We start from the raw sequence: 13987 nt of genomic DNA on the forward strand, positions 1-13987 counted from the left end.
CCCAGTCAGTTATTATTGCAGCATGTCCGGCTCGTCCTCACTCTACCTGTTTCCTTGTACGTGCAGGAGTAGCGGTACTGCACTGGTCTGTCGCAGTGTGTGGATAGGGCAGAGTGTCTCTGGAGATGCCTCCTCCAGGATCAGGCATGTCGCTGACCTTGGGACATTACTAGGAAGTTGCCGTCCCGCCGCTTTAGATGTGACTACCGATGTACAATGGCCAATATGTGAACCAGAGGGAAGGCTTGCCACCTGACCACATAGTCAGAGCCTTGACCAAATACTCCAACCAACAGGTGGCAGCAATGTAGCCTTCATATATGGATGTAAACACTCAGTAGTAGCGTGACTACAACATATGGGGCAACTACGAAAACCACATCCTCCTAAATGCCTCATATATTGCCCCTAAGTGCTTGTAACTATCAGCCCTGTGAATTCATTCAGCACAGAAGTAGATGTCCTAAGTTCCATACAGTAGCTGTCAAACAGGGACCATTAAGAATAATCTGATCATAATGTGTCCCCCTACTGGGACCCCAAGCCAATATCTGTAACCTGTAGGGAAAACCTGGCAGGTTAGGACATCAATATCTGATCGGCGGGCGCCTCCGCCGATCAGCAGTTTGCAGCGGCCACAGCGCGTTATTTTCCCTTTATTTCTTACACAGCTTCATACTGTACAACACTGACACATTCATAGCGGCTGTGCACAGTATTCCAGCTTCCTCCATTCACCACGAATGTGTCGGCGTTGTACAGTACGGAGCGGTGTAAAAAAAAGTAGCAGAAGCATCGCTTGCCGGAGCGCCAAGGCCCCTCATCAGCTGGGGTGCGGAGAGTCGAACCCCCACCAAATAGATATTGATGGCCTATCCTCAGGACAGGTGATCAGTTTTATTTCACTAGACAACGCCTTTAGCACCAAAGCCAGTTAATTTACACCCCCCCCCCCCGTCGTCGTCTTCCAAAATCCATCACTTGTTTAATTTTTTCCATTGACATAGCCGTATGATGGCCTGTTGTATTTTTTAATGCCACCATTTATTGTACCATATAATGTGTTGAGAAATTGAAAAAAAAAATTGTAGGATGGAATTGAAAATTTCCCCAAAATTTCCGCCATAGTTTTATGGATTTTGTTTTTTGACTGTGTGGTAATAATGACATCCGTATATGGAGAAAAAAAAGTGCGGATATTGCCATAAAATAATAAATCAAGTAGCAGTTTCCATGAAGTATTGGTTCTTCTTTTTCTCCACACAGTTTATTGTTTGCAGGATTAGAGGAAGTCCTGACAATGTCTATAAAACAGGAGCAGCCTGGGGCACGAGCTGGCCCATCCCGGTTATATAAACATTAGGACAAAATATAAATCTCCCTGGTCAAGTCTTCTGTTTGCCCCTGGAAAGGAGTCTGAGATGCCAATGATATTGAAATTGATTGCACTTGAAGCCATTGCTCCAGCTTGTAAATAAAAGCGAAGATGTATAGTTCTAATATTCTGTTATAATGTGGCAAAGCCATACCTGTAGAAATACAGCGGGTTGTATAGGTAAAAACGTACTTCTAAGCTATGACTGCAGCCATTGTCAAGGTATTAACCCCTAGGCGCACCACGACGCAACTGTACGCCCATGTGGCCAGTGTCTTAGCGCACAGGGACGTACAGTTACTGCGTGGTTCCCGGTGCACACTGTCGGCAACAGTGTGCACCGGGAGGCCACCTGTCCCTGACAGCTGACACTGCACTGTATGCCAATCAGCGGCTTATTTCCGCTGATTTTGGCAATTAACCCCTTAATTGCGGTGATCGATTGCAATCACCGCATTCAGGTTTTTCTAGCACATCGGCAGACCTCACAATGAAATAGTGAGGTTTGCAGATAGCTAGCATGGCGATCGGAGGCCAAGTAATGGCCTCCGTGTCTGCCATGTACGGAAGCCTATCAGGATCAGCCTCCTGATAGACTTCCTGTCAGAGTGACAGGACGTCACTGCCGTTCGCGATGCACACTGTCGATGACAGTGTCTGTGACAGTGTGCATCGGGAACCGGGACGTCAGCTGTCCCTGACAGCTGACACTCCACTGTTGCCGATCAGCGGCTCATTGCCGCTGATTTCGGCAATTAACCCATTACATGCGGGGCTCGATTGCGATCTCCTCATGTAGGGGGTTTGTAGCACATCAGCAGCCCCCATGCAATTGTGGGAGCTGCTGATGCTTGTGATGGCACCCGGGGGCCAGACAACGGCCTCAGGGTCTGCCATGTACGCAAGTCTATGAGGACCAGCCTATGGCTGGTCCTCGTAGACGAAGGCTGGGTTCACACACACTATTTACGGACGTAATTCGGGCGGTTTAGCCCCGCATTACGTCCGAAAATGCGTCTCAAAAGCGTCGGCAAACATCTGCCCATTCATTTGAATGGGTCTTACGATGTTCTGTGCCAACGGTAATTTTTTTTACATGCCGCTGTCAAAAGGCAGCGCGTAAAAAAGACGCCCGCGTCAAAGAAGTGCCTGTCACTTCTTCAGATGTATATGGAGCCATTTTCCATGGACTCCATGGAAAAAAAGCTCCAATTACGTCCGTAATGGATGCAGCGAAAGACGCCTGCACATGCCATTACGGCTGAAATTACGGTGCTGTTTTTCTCCTGAAAACAGCACCGTAATTTCAGCCGTAACGGACGCTGCCATGTGAACATACCTTAACTGTCAGAGTGACTGACGTCACACTGACAGTTGGAATACGTTACACTACCTAGGTAGTGTAATGTATTCTAGCAGCGATCAGAGCTGCAGGTAAGAAAAGAAAGTGTAAAAAGTAAAAAAAAAGTTAATAAAAATGTTTTACAAAAGTGTAAAAATAAAAGATTTATTTTTTCCTATAATAAGTCTCTTATTATAGGGAAAAAATGAAAACGTTAAAAAAAACAGTGCACATATTTGGTATCACCGCGTTCGTAACGACCCAATCTATAAAACTGTAATGTTATTTTTACCGCACGGTGAACGCTGCAAAAAAAAACAACCCGTCCCGCAAAAAACAAGCCCTTACACCGCTTTTTTGACTGAAAAATAAAAAAGTTACGGCTCTCAGAATATGGTGACACAGAAAATAAATTATTTTATAAAGAAGTGATTTTATTGTGCAAACGCTGCAAACCATAAAAAAACTATATACATCTGGTATCGCCGTAATCGTACCGACCCGCAGAATAAAGTAAAATTGTCATTTATAGCGCATTATGAACGCTGTAAGAAATAAAGCATTTAAAACGCCAAAATCACTGTTTTTGGTCACCAAAGCTCTAAATAAAATGTAATAAAAAGTGATCAAAAAGTTGTATGTACCAAAAAATGGTACCAATAAAAACTACAGCTCGTCCTGCCAAAAATAAGCCCTCACACTGCTCAATTCATGGAAAAATAAAAAAGTTATGGCGTTTGGAAGGCGGGGAGTGAAAAACTAAAATGGAAAAGCAAAAAAGGATCAGTCCTGCAAAGGTTAATTAAATTCTATTAAGAAAATAAATTATTACCACATGTGGGGTATTGTCGTACTCGGGAGAGATTGCGTTACAAATTTAGGGTGACTTTTTCTCCTTTATCCCTTGTGAAAATAAAAAATTAAACATTTTAGTGGACAAAAATGTTTATATTCATTTTCACGGCCTAATTCTACTAAAGTCTGCAAAAAACCTGTGTGGTATAAATGCTTACTATACCCCTAGAAAAATTCCTTGAGGGGTGTAGTTTCCCAAATGGAATCAGTTTTGGGGTGTTTCCACTGTTTTGGTCCCTCCAGGGCGTTGCAATCGCGACATGGCACTAAAAACAATCCAGCAAAATCTGCGCTCCAAAATCCAAATGGCGCTCCCTCCATTCTGAGCGCTGCCGTGGGTCCAAACAGCAGTTTATTACCACATGTGGGGTATTTCCGTAATCGGGAGAAGATGCTTTACAAATGTTGGGGTGCATTTTCTTCTTTATTTCTTGTAAATATTAAAAATTTCTATGTTTTTCAGAAAAAAAGTAGATTTTCATTTTCACAGACTACAATAAATATAGCAAAATACCTGTGGGGTCAAAGTGCTAACTATACCCCTAGATAAATTCCATGAGGGGTCTAGTTTCCAAAATGGGGTCACTTTTGGGGAGTTTCCACTGTTTTGGCACCACAAGACCTCTTCAAACCTGACATGGTGCCTAAAATATAATCTAAAAATAAGCAGGACCCAAAATCCTGTAGGTGCTCCTTTGCTTCTGAGGCCGGTGTTTCGGTCCATTAGGGCACTAGGGCCACATGTGGGATATTCCTAAAAACTGCAGGACCTGGGCAATAAATATTGAGTTGTATTTCTCTGGTAAAACCTTCTGTGTTACACAATTTTTTTTTTACAAATGAATTTCAGCAAAAAAAAAAGAAATTTGTAAATTTCCCCTCTACTTTGCTTTATTACCTGTGAAATGCCTAAAGGGTTAAGAAACTTTCTGAATGCTGTTTTGAATACTTTGAGGGGTGCAGTTTTTAAAATGGGGTGATTTATGGGGACTTTCTAATATATAGGGCCCTCAAAACCACTTCAGAACTAAACTGGTCCCTGTAAAAATAGCCCTTTGAATTTTTCTTGAAAATGTGAGAAATTGCTGCTAAAGTTCTAAGCCTTGTAACGTCCTAGAAAAATAAAAGGATGTTCAAAAAATGATGCAAATATAAAGTACACATATGGTAAATGGTAACTAGTGACTATTTTGTGTGGTATTACTATCTGTTTTACAAGCAGATACATTTAAATTTAGAAAAATGCACATTTTTGCAAATTTTCTCTACATTTTGGTGTTTTTCACAAATAAATATTGAATTTATACCAAATTTTTCCACTATCATAAAGTACAATATGTCACGAGAAAACAATCTCAGAATCGCTTGGATAGGTAAAAGCATTCCGGAGTTATTACCACATAAATTGACACATGTCAGATTTGAAAAACTCATCTGTGTCCACAAGGCCAAAACAGGCTGTGTCCTGAAGGGGTTAAAGCTTCCTAGAGGATAAGGAACAAAAAGAAAATCTTCCTTTGAAAAACAAATTTTTTAAGATGCCCTTCACTCATAATGAAGGCTCCTTACTTTTGGGAGGGGATACAAATTTGGTTTCACGCACATCCTATCTCACGCTAGAGAGATTCCCATGCAGCTTTCCTAGGTCTTCGCAGGTATGATTCAGCAGGACTTGTTATACATGGTGAGAAGACACAAACGTAAGGAGATTTTTGCCTTCTTTCTATGCTCTCATATTCAGCTGGTGTCTGTAAAGCATCACTCCAGGCAGAAGGAATACACTGTGTAATCATTCTATATGGGGGCATAAACAGGGCCTAACTTCTATATGGGGCACAACGTTTTCTGCCATTGTACTGCTGCCGCGAGTTCCCCCGCAAAGGGGCCCACTAAGACTGTTTCGCCCAAGGGCCCACATAAACCTGGAGCCAGCCCTGGTGTAATGCCTTCTACACAGCATTAACGGGAGATGAAGAAAGCAGTCCTGGGGGCCTGCATTAGGCCCCTGGGCTGCCATGACCACCATTGGCGCCACCCGATCACTTTGCAGGGGGCGATGAGCTGTCAGAGGGGGGCGCCCCCATGTTTGTAACGTCTTAAGGCCCTTTTACACTGGGCGATTATCGGGCAGACAAGTGTTCATTTGAATGCTCGTTCCCGATAATTGCCCTGTGTAAGCAAGGCAGCAGTCAGCAGATGAACGAGCAAACGTGAATTATTAAACAGGGAGACGCACTGCCGGCATGATAATAATGTATGGGGACGAGCGATCAGAGTAACAACCGCTCGTCCCCATCCATAGCTCTGTGTGACAGGAGCAAACAAGCGCCGATCAACGATGTCTCGTTGACCAGCGCTCGCTGCAGCAGCCAAATATCGGCAAATGTAAAAGGCCCTTTAGATGCTTTGATCGTGCGCGATCACTGTTCCTGGCTTTTATTCCCGGGTGTCAGCCATAAAACACAACTGACACTCGAGGCGTACGGAGCGGGCTCAGCCTAAACTGTTTTGAGCCTAATGAAGGCCACTTTAAGAGCACATTCAGACGAGCGTAATACTCGTTCCTGTGTGTTGTGCGTTGAAACGCACAGCACACGAACTCATTCATTTCGATTGGGCTATTCAGATATGCGTGAAACTCACTGCATGTCCTATATTGGAGCGTTTTTGCGCACCTAGTTGCCCATTGAAGTCTATGGGTGCGTGAAAACCACGGTCAGCACACGGGTGACATCTGTGTGCTTTCCGTGTTTCACGCATTAGTTACATAGAAAAGCAGAGAAATAAATAAAATAAAAAAAGTGCTTGCACGGATATGAAAAACATGCCACAGGCAAAGCACACTGATGGCGATACGTTGCACACACGGACATGAAATACAGAAAAAACACAGCGTTTCTTACGCGTGCAAATCGTACACGCTTGTCTGAATGAAGCCTTATAGTTATCTGTTAAGATGTCTTCTCAGTTAGATGAAAGACAGGATCTTTAAAAGTCTGCAGTGGCAAAAGTACACAACTTTCTTTCCACGTGGTCTATCATAGAGCAATCATATCTGTCAGATTTGGCCACCACTATAAATGGTTTAATTTGTTGTAGATCATGTGGACAATCTTTTAAAGTCGGACGTGCCCTAGTGAATCTTGGGGCTAGTTTAGCATATCTCTTTATCTCGCATGTGTAAACATAGAAAATATAATCTCTCCAAGGGATATATCTAGTTTATTTACATTTCTTTACTTATTAACAGAAGTAAATCTGAGAGCGAAGCCTGGCTCCGGAATCAGGGTCAAAATTATCAGACAAAGGCAGAAGCTGAAAGACGTTCAATGGGGTAAATATACAAATCCAAGCAATAAATAGACCTAAAGCTACTTGCTCTGTTGTCCTCAATAAAAATACTCTATTCACAGTTTATTAAAGAGTTATATTATGGTTTTTAATCTCCCATTTTATGACAAATATACTGTACACTGTATATAAAGTAAGTTGTTTAACTGCTATGTAACAAGTGCACTGGAAAAAAGGGGTACGTGTAAAATAGCTTTAAAAGTTAATCTTGAGGGTGCTAAATGCAATTTATAGGCTTAGTGCACATAAAACAGCAATCAACTTTGCAGATAGTTTTGATTAAAGGGTAACTAAAAGTTCAACAAACTTCTGACATGTCTTAGTGACATGTCAGAAGTTTTAAATGGTGGGGGTCCGAGCACTTAGACCCCCACCAATCGCTGAAACGAAGCTGCAGAAGTGCTCGTGTGAGCGCTCAGCTGCTTAGTTTCTGTTCGGCTTTTTCTGGAAAGCCGATGTAGCGGAGTACAGGCTCATAGACTTTCTATTCAGCCCATAATCCAATACATTGATTTCCGGAAAAAGCCGAACAGAAACGAAGCGGCTGAGCGCTCACATCAGCACTTCTGCCGCTTCGTTTTAGCGATGGGTGGGGGTCCCAGTGCTTGGACCCCCACCTTTTAAATCTTCTGACATGTCACTATGACATGTCAGAAGTTTGTTGAACTTCCCTTTACACATAGTTACCCTTTAAACATATCCTACCGATCAGTTTCTATGCAAACCTGTCTCCATAGTAACAGACCACAAACAAACTCTGTGTAGTCTGATCCTGTAGTCCTACTTCTTTCCATCCTTCCCCTACTCAAAGTAACATATAGAAATTTTTGGTTTAAATGGTAGAAATATTTAACCTAGCTAATGGTTTCCGTCTGTCACCGTTGTGGCAGGGTTCCGTCGTTTTCACGGACTCAATAGCGCAGTCGACTGCATAAAAAAAGCTATTACAGCATTTTATTACGATATTTTCTGTTGATCTTAATTTATTATAACTTTATTGTATGGGTTTATACATGTGTAGGGTTACCAAATATGTCTATTTTTCTTTTAATGTTTAGACATTTTTATTTAATAAAAATTTATTTGAAAAAATGCTTATTTTTTTAATTTGTTTTATTTATTTCACTGTGATAATTTGTAGCATTTTTTACTTAAATCATTTATTATTTTATTAGACCCAGGGCTGTCAGTATCGAAGTATCACCTGCGTAGAATTTCTGGGACTGGTGGTAGGCTTACAGCAGAGCTGGTCTCCCACATTACCATGCATGCCATCGTGCGCTGTGTTTTTTCCATCTTCTGTCCCTGGTCCAGTCCTGCAGCATGGTGACTCCATAGTTAGCACTGTTGCAGTGCTATACTCCTGAGTTTGAATCCGATATAGGGTAACATATGCATGAAGTTCGTATATCCTCCCTATGTTTGCATGAGTTTACTCCGGGTACTATGGTTACCTTCTACCTTCCAAAAAACATACATATAGGGAATTTAGATTGTCAGCCCATGTGGGGACAGTGACAACTTCTGTACAGCGCTGCGCTAAATAAGTAACAGAAATAAAAACGTTCTTAGATACAGAGAGATCTATTGTGCATGATTCCACTATGTGCAATCCCTATATACACCGCGTTCCAAATTATTATGCAAATGTTATTTTTCGCTGATTTTCCTAAATAATCGATGCAAATGACAGTCAGTATAATCTTCAAGCCACCAACCGTTGGAGTATAATGCGAATTTTAGTGAACAAATCTCCTAATGATAATAGATTTTTTTTTAGAAGTAAAAAACTCAAAATGCACTGTTTCAAATTATTATGCACAACAGAGATCAAAACATTTTAAAGGTTGTAAAGAGAACTGAAATGGTAATTTGTTGAATTTGCAGCATCAGGAGGTCATATTTACAGAAATTAAAAGCTCTTTCAATAAAAAAAAACCTTAACAGGCCAAGTTACATGTTAACATAGGACCCCTTCTTTGATATCACCTTCACAATTCTTGCATCCATTGAATTTGTGAGTATTTGGACAGTTTCTGCTTGAATATCTTTGCAGGATGTCAGTATAGCCTCCCAGAGCTTCTGTTTTGATGTGAACTGCCTCCCACCCTCATAGATATTTTGCTTGAGGATGCTCCAAAGGTTCTCAATAGGGTTGAAGTCAGGGGAACATGGGGGCCACACCATGAGTTTCTCTCCTTTTATGCCCATAGCAGCCAATGACACAGAGGTATTCTTTACAGCATGAGATGGTGAATTGTCATGCATGAAGATAATTTTGCTACGGAAGGCACGGTTCTTCTTTTTGTACCACGGAAGAAAGTGGTCAGTCATAAACTCTACGTACTTTGCAGAGGTCATTTTCACACCGTCAGGGACCCTAAAGGGGCCTACCTGCTCTCTCCCCATGATTCCAGCCCAAAACATGACACCTTTGCACAACTTTGGCACAGCTCAGTGCTAGACCAGGAATGTATGGATTGCTAGGAACAGGAACTGGAACAGGTACAGGGACTGGAACAGGTAACACACTAGGAGGCCATCACATAGACAAACTAGGGAACACAACAACGCTCAGGCATCCAACTAGGGGGCTGGACCCCTCTTATAGTCCAGGGTACTCACGGGTCAAAGTTCATCCACAATGTCCTATGGGATCCGGCTGAGGTGAGTGGACGCGAGCGCTGGCGTCGCCTGAGAATGAGGCTGGGGCCAGCGCTTGCCGACTCGTGGCTGCAGCTGTCAGGAGGGGAACGGAGCTGACAGCCCACAGCCACGGACATTACACATGCACGTTATCCAGATTATGTCATGCTGTGACAGTTACTAACACTAAACTATAGAACTTATTAACCTTTCTTGAATTGCATGTTACTTGTTTTGCGTTAAAATGAATACATAATTATATGCGCCAAAACTTATAGGAAGTGCTAGGTGACTGGTATGTTGTTACATTTGTTCCCAAAGTGACGTACTGCCGAGGATTATGAGACTTTACATCCTCCCGTGGGGCAGGACTATCAGCACTTCTTGTTATTCTATACATCTCACGAAGTCATTTAATTAATTTGAATTAGTATAAACAAGAACGAATTGGAACTTGACTAAGAATGTTCTTTGGAGAAAATTTCACACCTGTTTTTGCCAGTCAAACCTGTAAAAGCCATGAAGATGTTATATTGTGCACAATGTGGTATCTTGCTTATTCATTTACCATTATTTACATATATCACAACATATTCTGCAGGGCTATACACAGACATTTTTTACTCACATTGTTTCCTGTCCATACAATCTACCCACAGAGTAATATTTTGTTGTTGAGTTTAATCTGTGTTGATTAAATGGATTACTTCGATAAAGTAATGTGAAGAAGGTCCAGAGAATAAAGGGGTTTTCTGGGGGAAAAAAACAAATCATTGTTGGTCTATCCTCAGGATGTTAAGGAAACTTCATCCTACTGTTCATTGGGTTTCCCAGGGTCAAACACCCACAATCCCACGTTGATGGCCTATTCTATGGATAGGCCATTAGAGTTTTTTTCCCCAGAAAACCCCTTATTGACATTTAACGTGATTGCAGGATGGCGATGGTTGTTGTGACAGCCATCCTTCTGCTTCTATTAGGCCAGTAATGAACACAATATATTGCAATACATAAGTATTGCAATATATTGTACAAGCGAACCCAACAATCGCTAGTTCAAGTCCCCTAGTGGGACTAATAAAAAAAAAAAGGTTACATTTTTTTTAATATATAACAATTATTAAAGGTTCAAAAAAACATTCCTTTTTTCATAAATTAAATGTAAAAAAAGAAAATTTTTGTTTTTTGGTCATCTCATCTCCACCCATAAAAAGGGAATAAAAAGTGATCATAAAGTCATATGTACCCCAAAATGCTACCAGTAAAAATACAGTTCAACCTGCAATAAACAAGCCGTCACACCGCTCAATAAAGTTTTTTTCTTATTCCCCAGTTTCTCAGTACTTTCTTTGATAAAATAAATTGTGCAGTTAAAAAACGACAACTTATTTTGCAAAAAACAAGTCCTTATACGGCTATATCGACGGAAAAATAAAAAAGTTATAGCTTTTGGAAGGTGGGGAGTAAAAAACAAAAATCAAAAACCAGGAGACGGCTGGAGGCGATGTCTGGTCATCCTCCCGTCGCTCCGGTGAAGGAACTGCGGGAGGATGTCAGGTTACAGCGTGATCTCGCGAGATCACAGTGCTGTGACTAAAGCTGGGCATGAATGAAGAGAAGTGTATGACGCTGATTTGTCAGCGTCATACACTTTTCTTTACAACGCCCACTTGGTTAAAGTAAGAAAAACGCCCAGTTGGGATTTTACAAAAAATTGGCATAAATGTTAAAATGATCATAACTTTGTCACTACTAAACATTTAAAAAAAAAAAAAATCAAACACAGTATTTATCTACAACACAGCGCCTTTTAGATTAGGTAGGAGATAGGGAAGTATGAAACTGGTGACAGAGCCTCTTTAAGGGTATGTTCAAAATTAGCAGAAAAAAATTCACACTTTTAATGCATAGGGTGAAATCTGCAGCATAATCCGTGGTGGAAAAGTCTGCCACGAGTGGTCTTAGCCTAATGAGATCAGAAAGGAAGGTGCTTCATTTTTATTTTATTTTTAATAGGAAACTACTGCGCAGTATTCCAAGGAAGGATGTTGGGGATATTCAGTCACACCCGATTTTCTTAGCTTTCTTAGTAGAGTAATGCTTTCTTTAAACATTCAATAAACAGTGCCACCGATTTTCCAATATTTCTAAATGTTATTTCATTAGTTGGGAAAGATAAGCGCCTGGCATAAATCATAATAATAATAATCTCTATTTATATAGCACCAACATATTCCATGCTGCGTTATATATAAAGAGCATTCCGATGCAGGGAGTGTATGTTCGTAGATGTTGAGTGAAATAACATTTTGAGGAACCGTATAGAACGGGATGTTAAAGAACAAGTAGCGCAGTAGTAATAAAAGTTAAAAAAGAAAATATGTGATAGGCCTCCCTAAAAAAATTGTTTTAATGCATGCTTAACCCCTCTCTCACATTTGGACGTACTATTATGCCTTAAATACGGTGTCCTTACCAGAAAATGTACAACCGGGCTCCCGCTGTAACGGCCAGAATCAGAGAAACCCCTGATTCTGGCTGTTTTACTTGCGACATCTATGGAGTTTGACGGAGAGAGAGGGGTTCCCTATAACAGCACATCAGCTTTCACCTGATCACTGGGGTTCGTGCAGTGCGTGCGCTGTCATAATATTTAGGCCTCATGCACACGACCGTAGCCATGTGCACGCCCATGATTTCCGGGTCGGCCGACCACGGAGTGACAGCTGCGAGCCACCTGCAAATCGCGGGCTGTGCACATGGCCGCGGCCATTATTTTCAGTGAGCCCGGAAAACACGGTCGTGTGCATGGCCCCATAGGAATGAATGGGGCTGCAATTCTCCCGTGGATTTTCAGAGGAATTGCGACCGAAAAAATGGGGCCTTACTTTTTGGATTGGGAGCTCTTCGTTTGCCCCGTTGCCCAGCCCTAAGTATATTAGCAGCAACAGAACTAGGTCAAATGTGAGATTGGCGCCACCAGGCAATTGAAGTGGGCAAGGCAGCAGAAAGCCAGAGACACTCCTATTCAGTCGTCGGACATGCGCAGCCTTGAAAGTCAAGAGTGGAGGTCTGAGTAGGAGGATACCGACCAAGTTATAGTCATTGACTGTCTGAGGCTCCAAGACCTAAATAGCAAATCACAACCAGTTTAATTACCCCACCAAAGCCACACACACTTTTAACCCATTTTGGAGTTTATTTACACATGACAGTTTTGTTGCGTATTTTGTAGCGATTTGCGCAAAAATGTGGCAAAAAAAACCTGAAAAAACCAACCCTAAACCTGCCCGGTATTTTTGGGAAGAAAAGGTGGCGACTCCATTTGTAAGCTATAGTGGAAATGAAATGGGTGCATGTTACTGGACAGGAGAAGCTGCCAAGACTCTTCTCTAATTGAAGCTGCACCTCACGGACTTTGTTCTTACTATTTGTATGTTTGCCTATTTATTGACAACCAGTCAATATTGTCAGTGAAGTAATAGAGCTAATGGATGCTAAAGTTTGCAGCACCTTGATATATCAATCTGACAGAGAATATTATTCCTCACTGTTTTTCTGTGGGGGATTTTTTTAACACCATCCACATGTATTGTACCGTAAATTGCTGTGGATTTTCAGCGCGGAATTTGTCCTAATCCTGTACAAATATATACACCGTGTTCCAAATTATTATGCACATTGGATTTAAGTGTCAAACATTTAATTATTAGTTTTTCAATCAAACTCATGGATGGTATTGTGTCTTAGGGCTCTTTGGATCATTGTAATCAATCTCAGACACCTGTGATAATTAGTTTCCCAGGTGTGCCCAATCAAAGGAAAACTACTTAAGAAGGACGTTCCACATTATTAAGCAGGGCACAGGTTTCAAGCAATATGGGAAAGAAAAAGGATCTCTCTGATGCCGAAAAGCGTGAAATAGTGCAATACCTTGGACAAGGTATGAAAACATTGGATATTTCATGAAAACTTAAGCGTGATAATCGTACTGTGAAAAGATTTGTGGCTGATTCAGAGCACAGACGGGTTCGTTCAGATAAAGGCATAATGAGGAAGGTTTCTGCCAGACAAATGAATAGGATTATGAGAGCAGCTGCTAAAATGCCATTGCAAAGCAGCAAACAGGTATTTGAAGCCGCTGGTGCCTCTAGAGTCCCGCGAACCTCAAGGTGTAGGATCCTCCAGAGGTTTGCAAGTGTGCATAAAGCTATCATTCGGCCACCCCTAAACAATGCTCACAAGCAGAAACGGTTCAGGTGTGAACCGAAATGTTGCTCATTCTTTCCACCTGGTGGTGAATAAACCAACATCTCCCCAACATTGAAGTCCTCGTGCCGTTACTTGTTCTTTGTTCCTGCTATTTGATTCCAAGGAGTTGATTCATCCTTCTAATGGTAACGTGCACATGGCCTGAT

Source organism: Rhinoderma darwinii, chromosome 4, assembly GCF_050947455.1.
Source record: "Rhinoderma darwinii isolate aRhiDar2 chromosome 4, aRhiDar2.hap1, whole genome shotgun sequence".
Classification (NCBI taxonomy): Eukaryota; Metazoa; Chordata; class Amphibia; order Anura; family Rhinodermatidae; genus Rhinoderma; species Rhinoderma darwinii.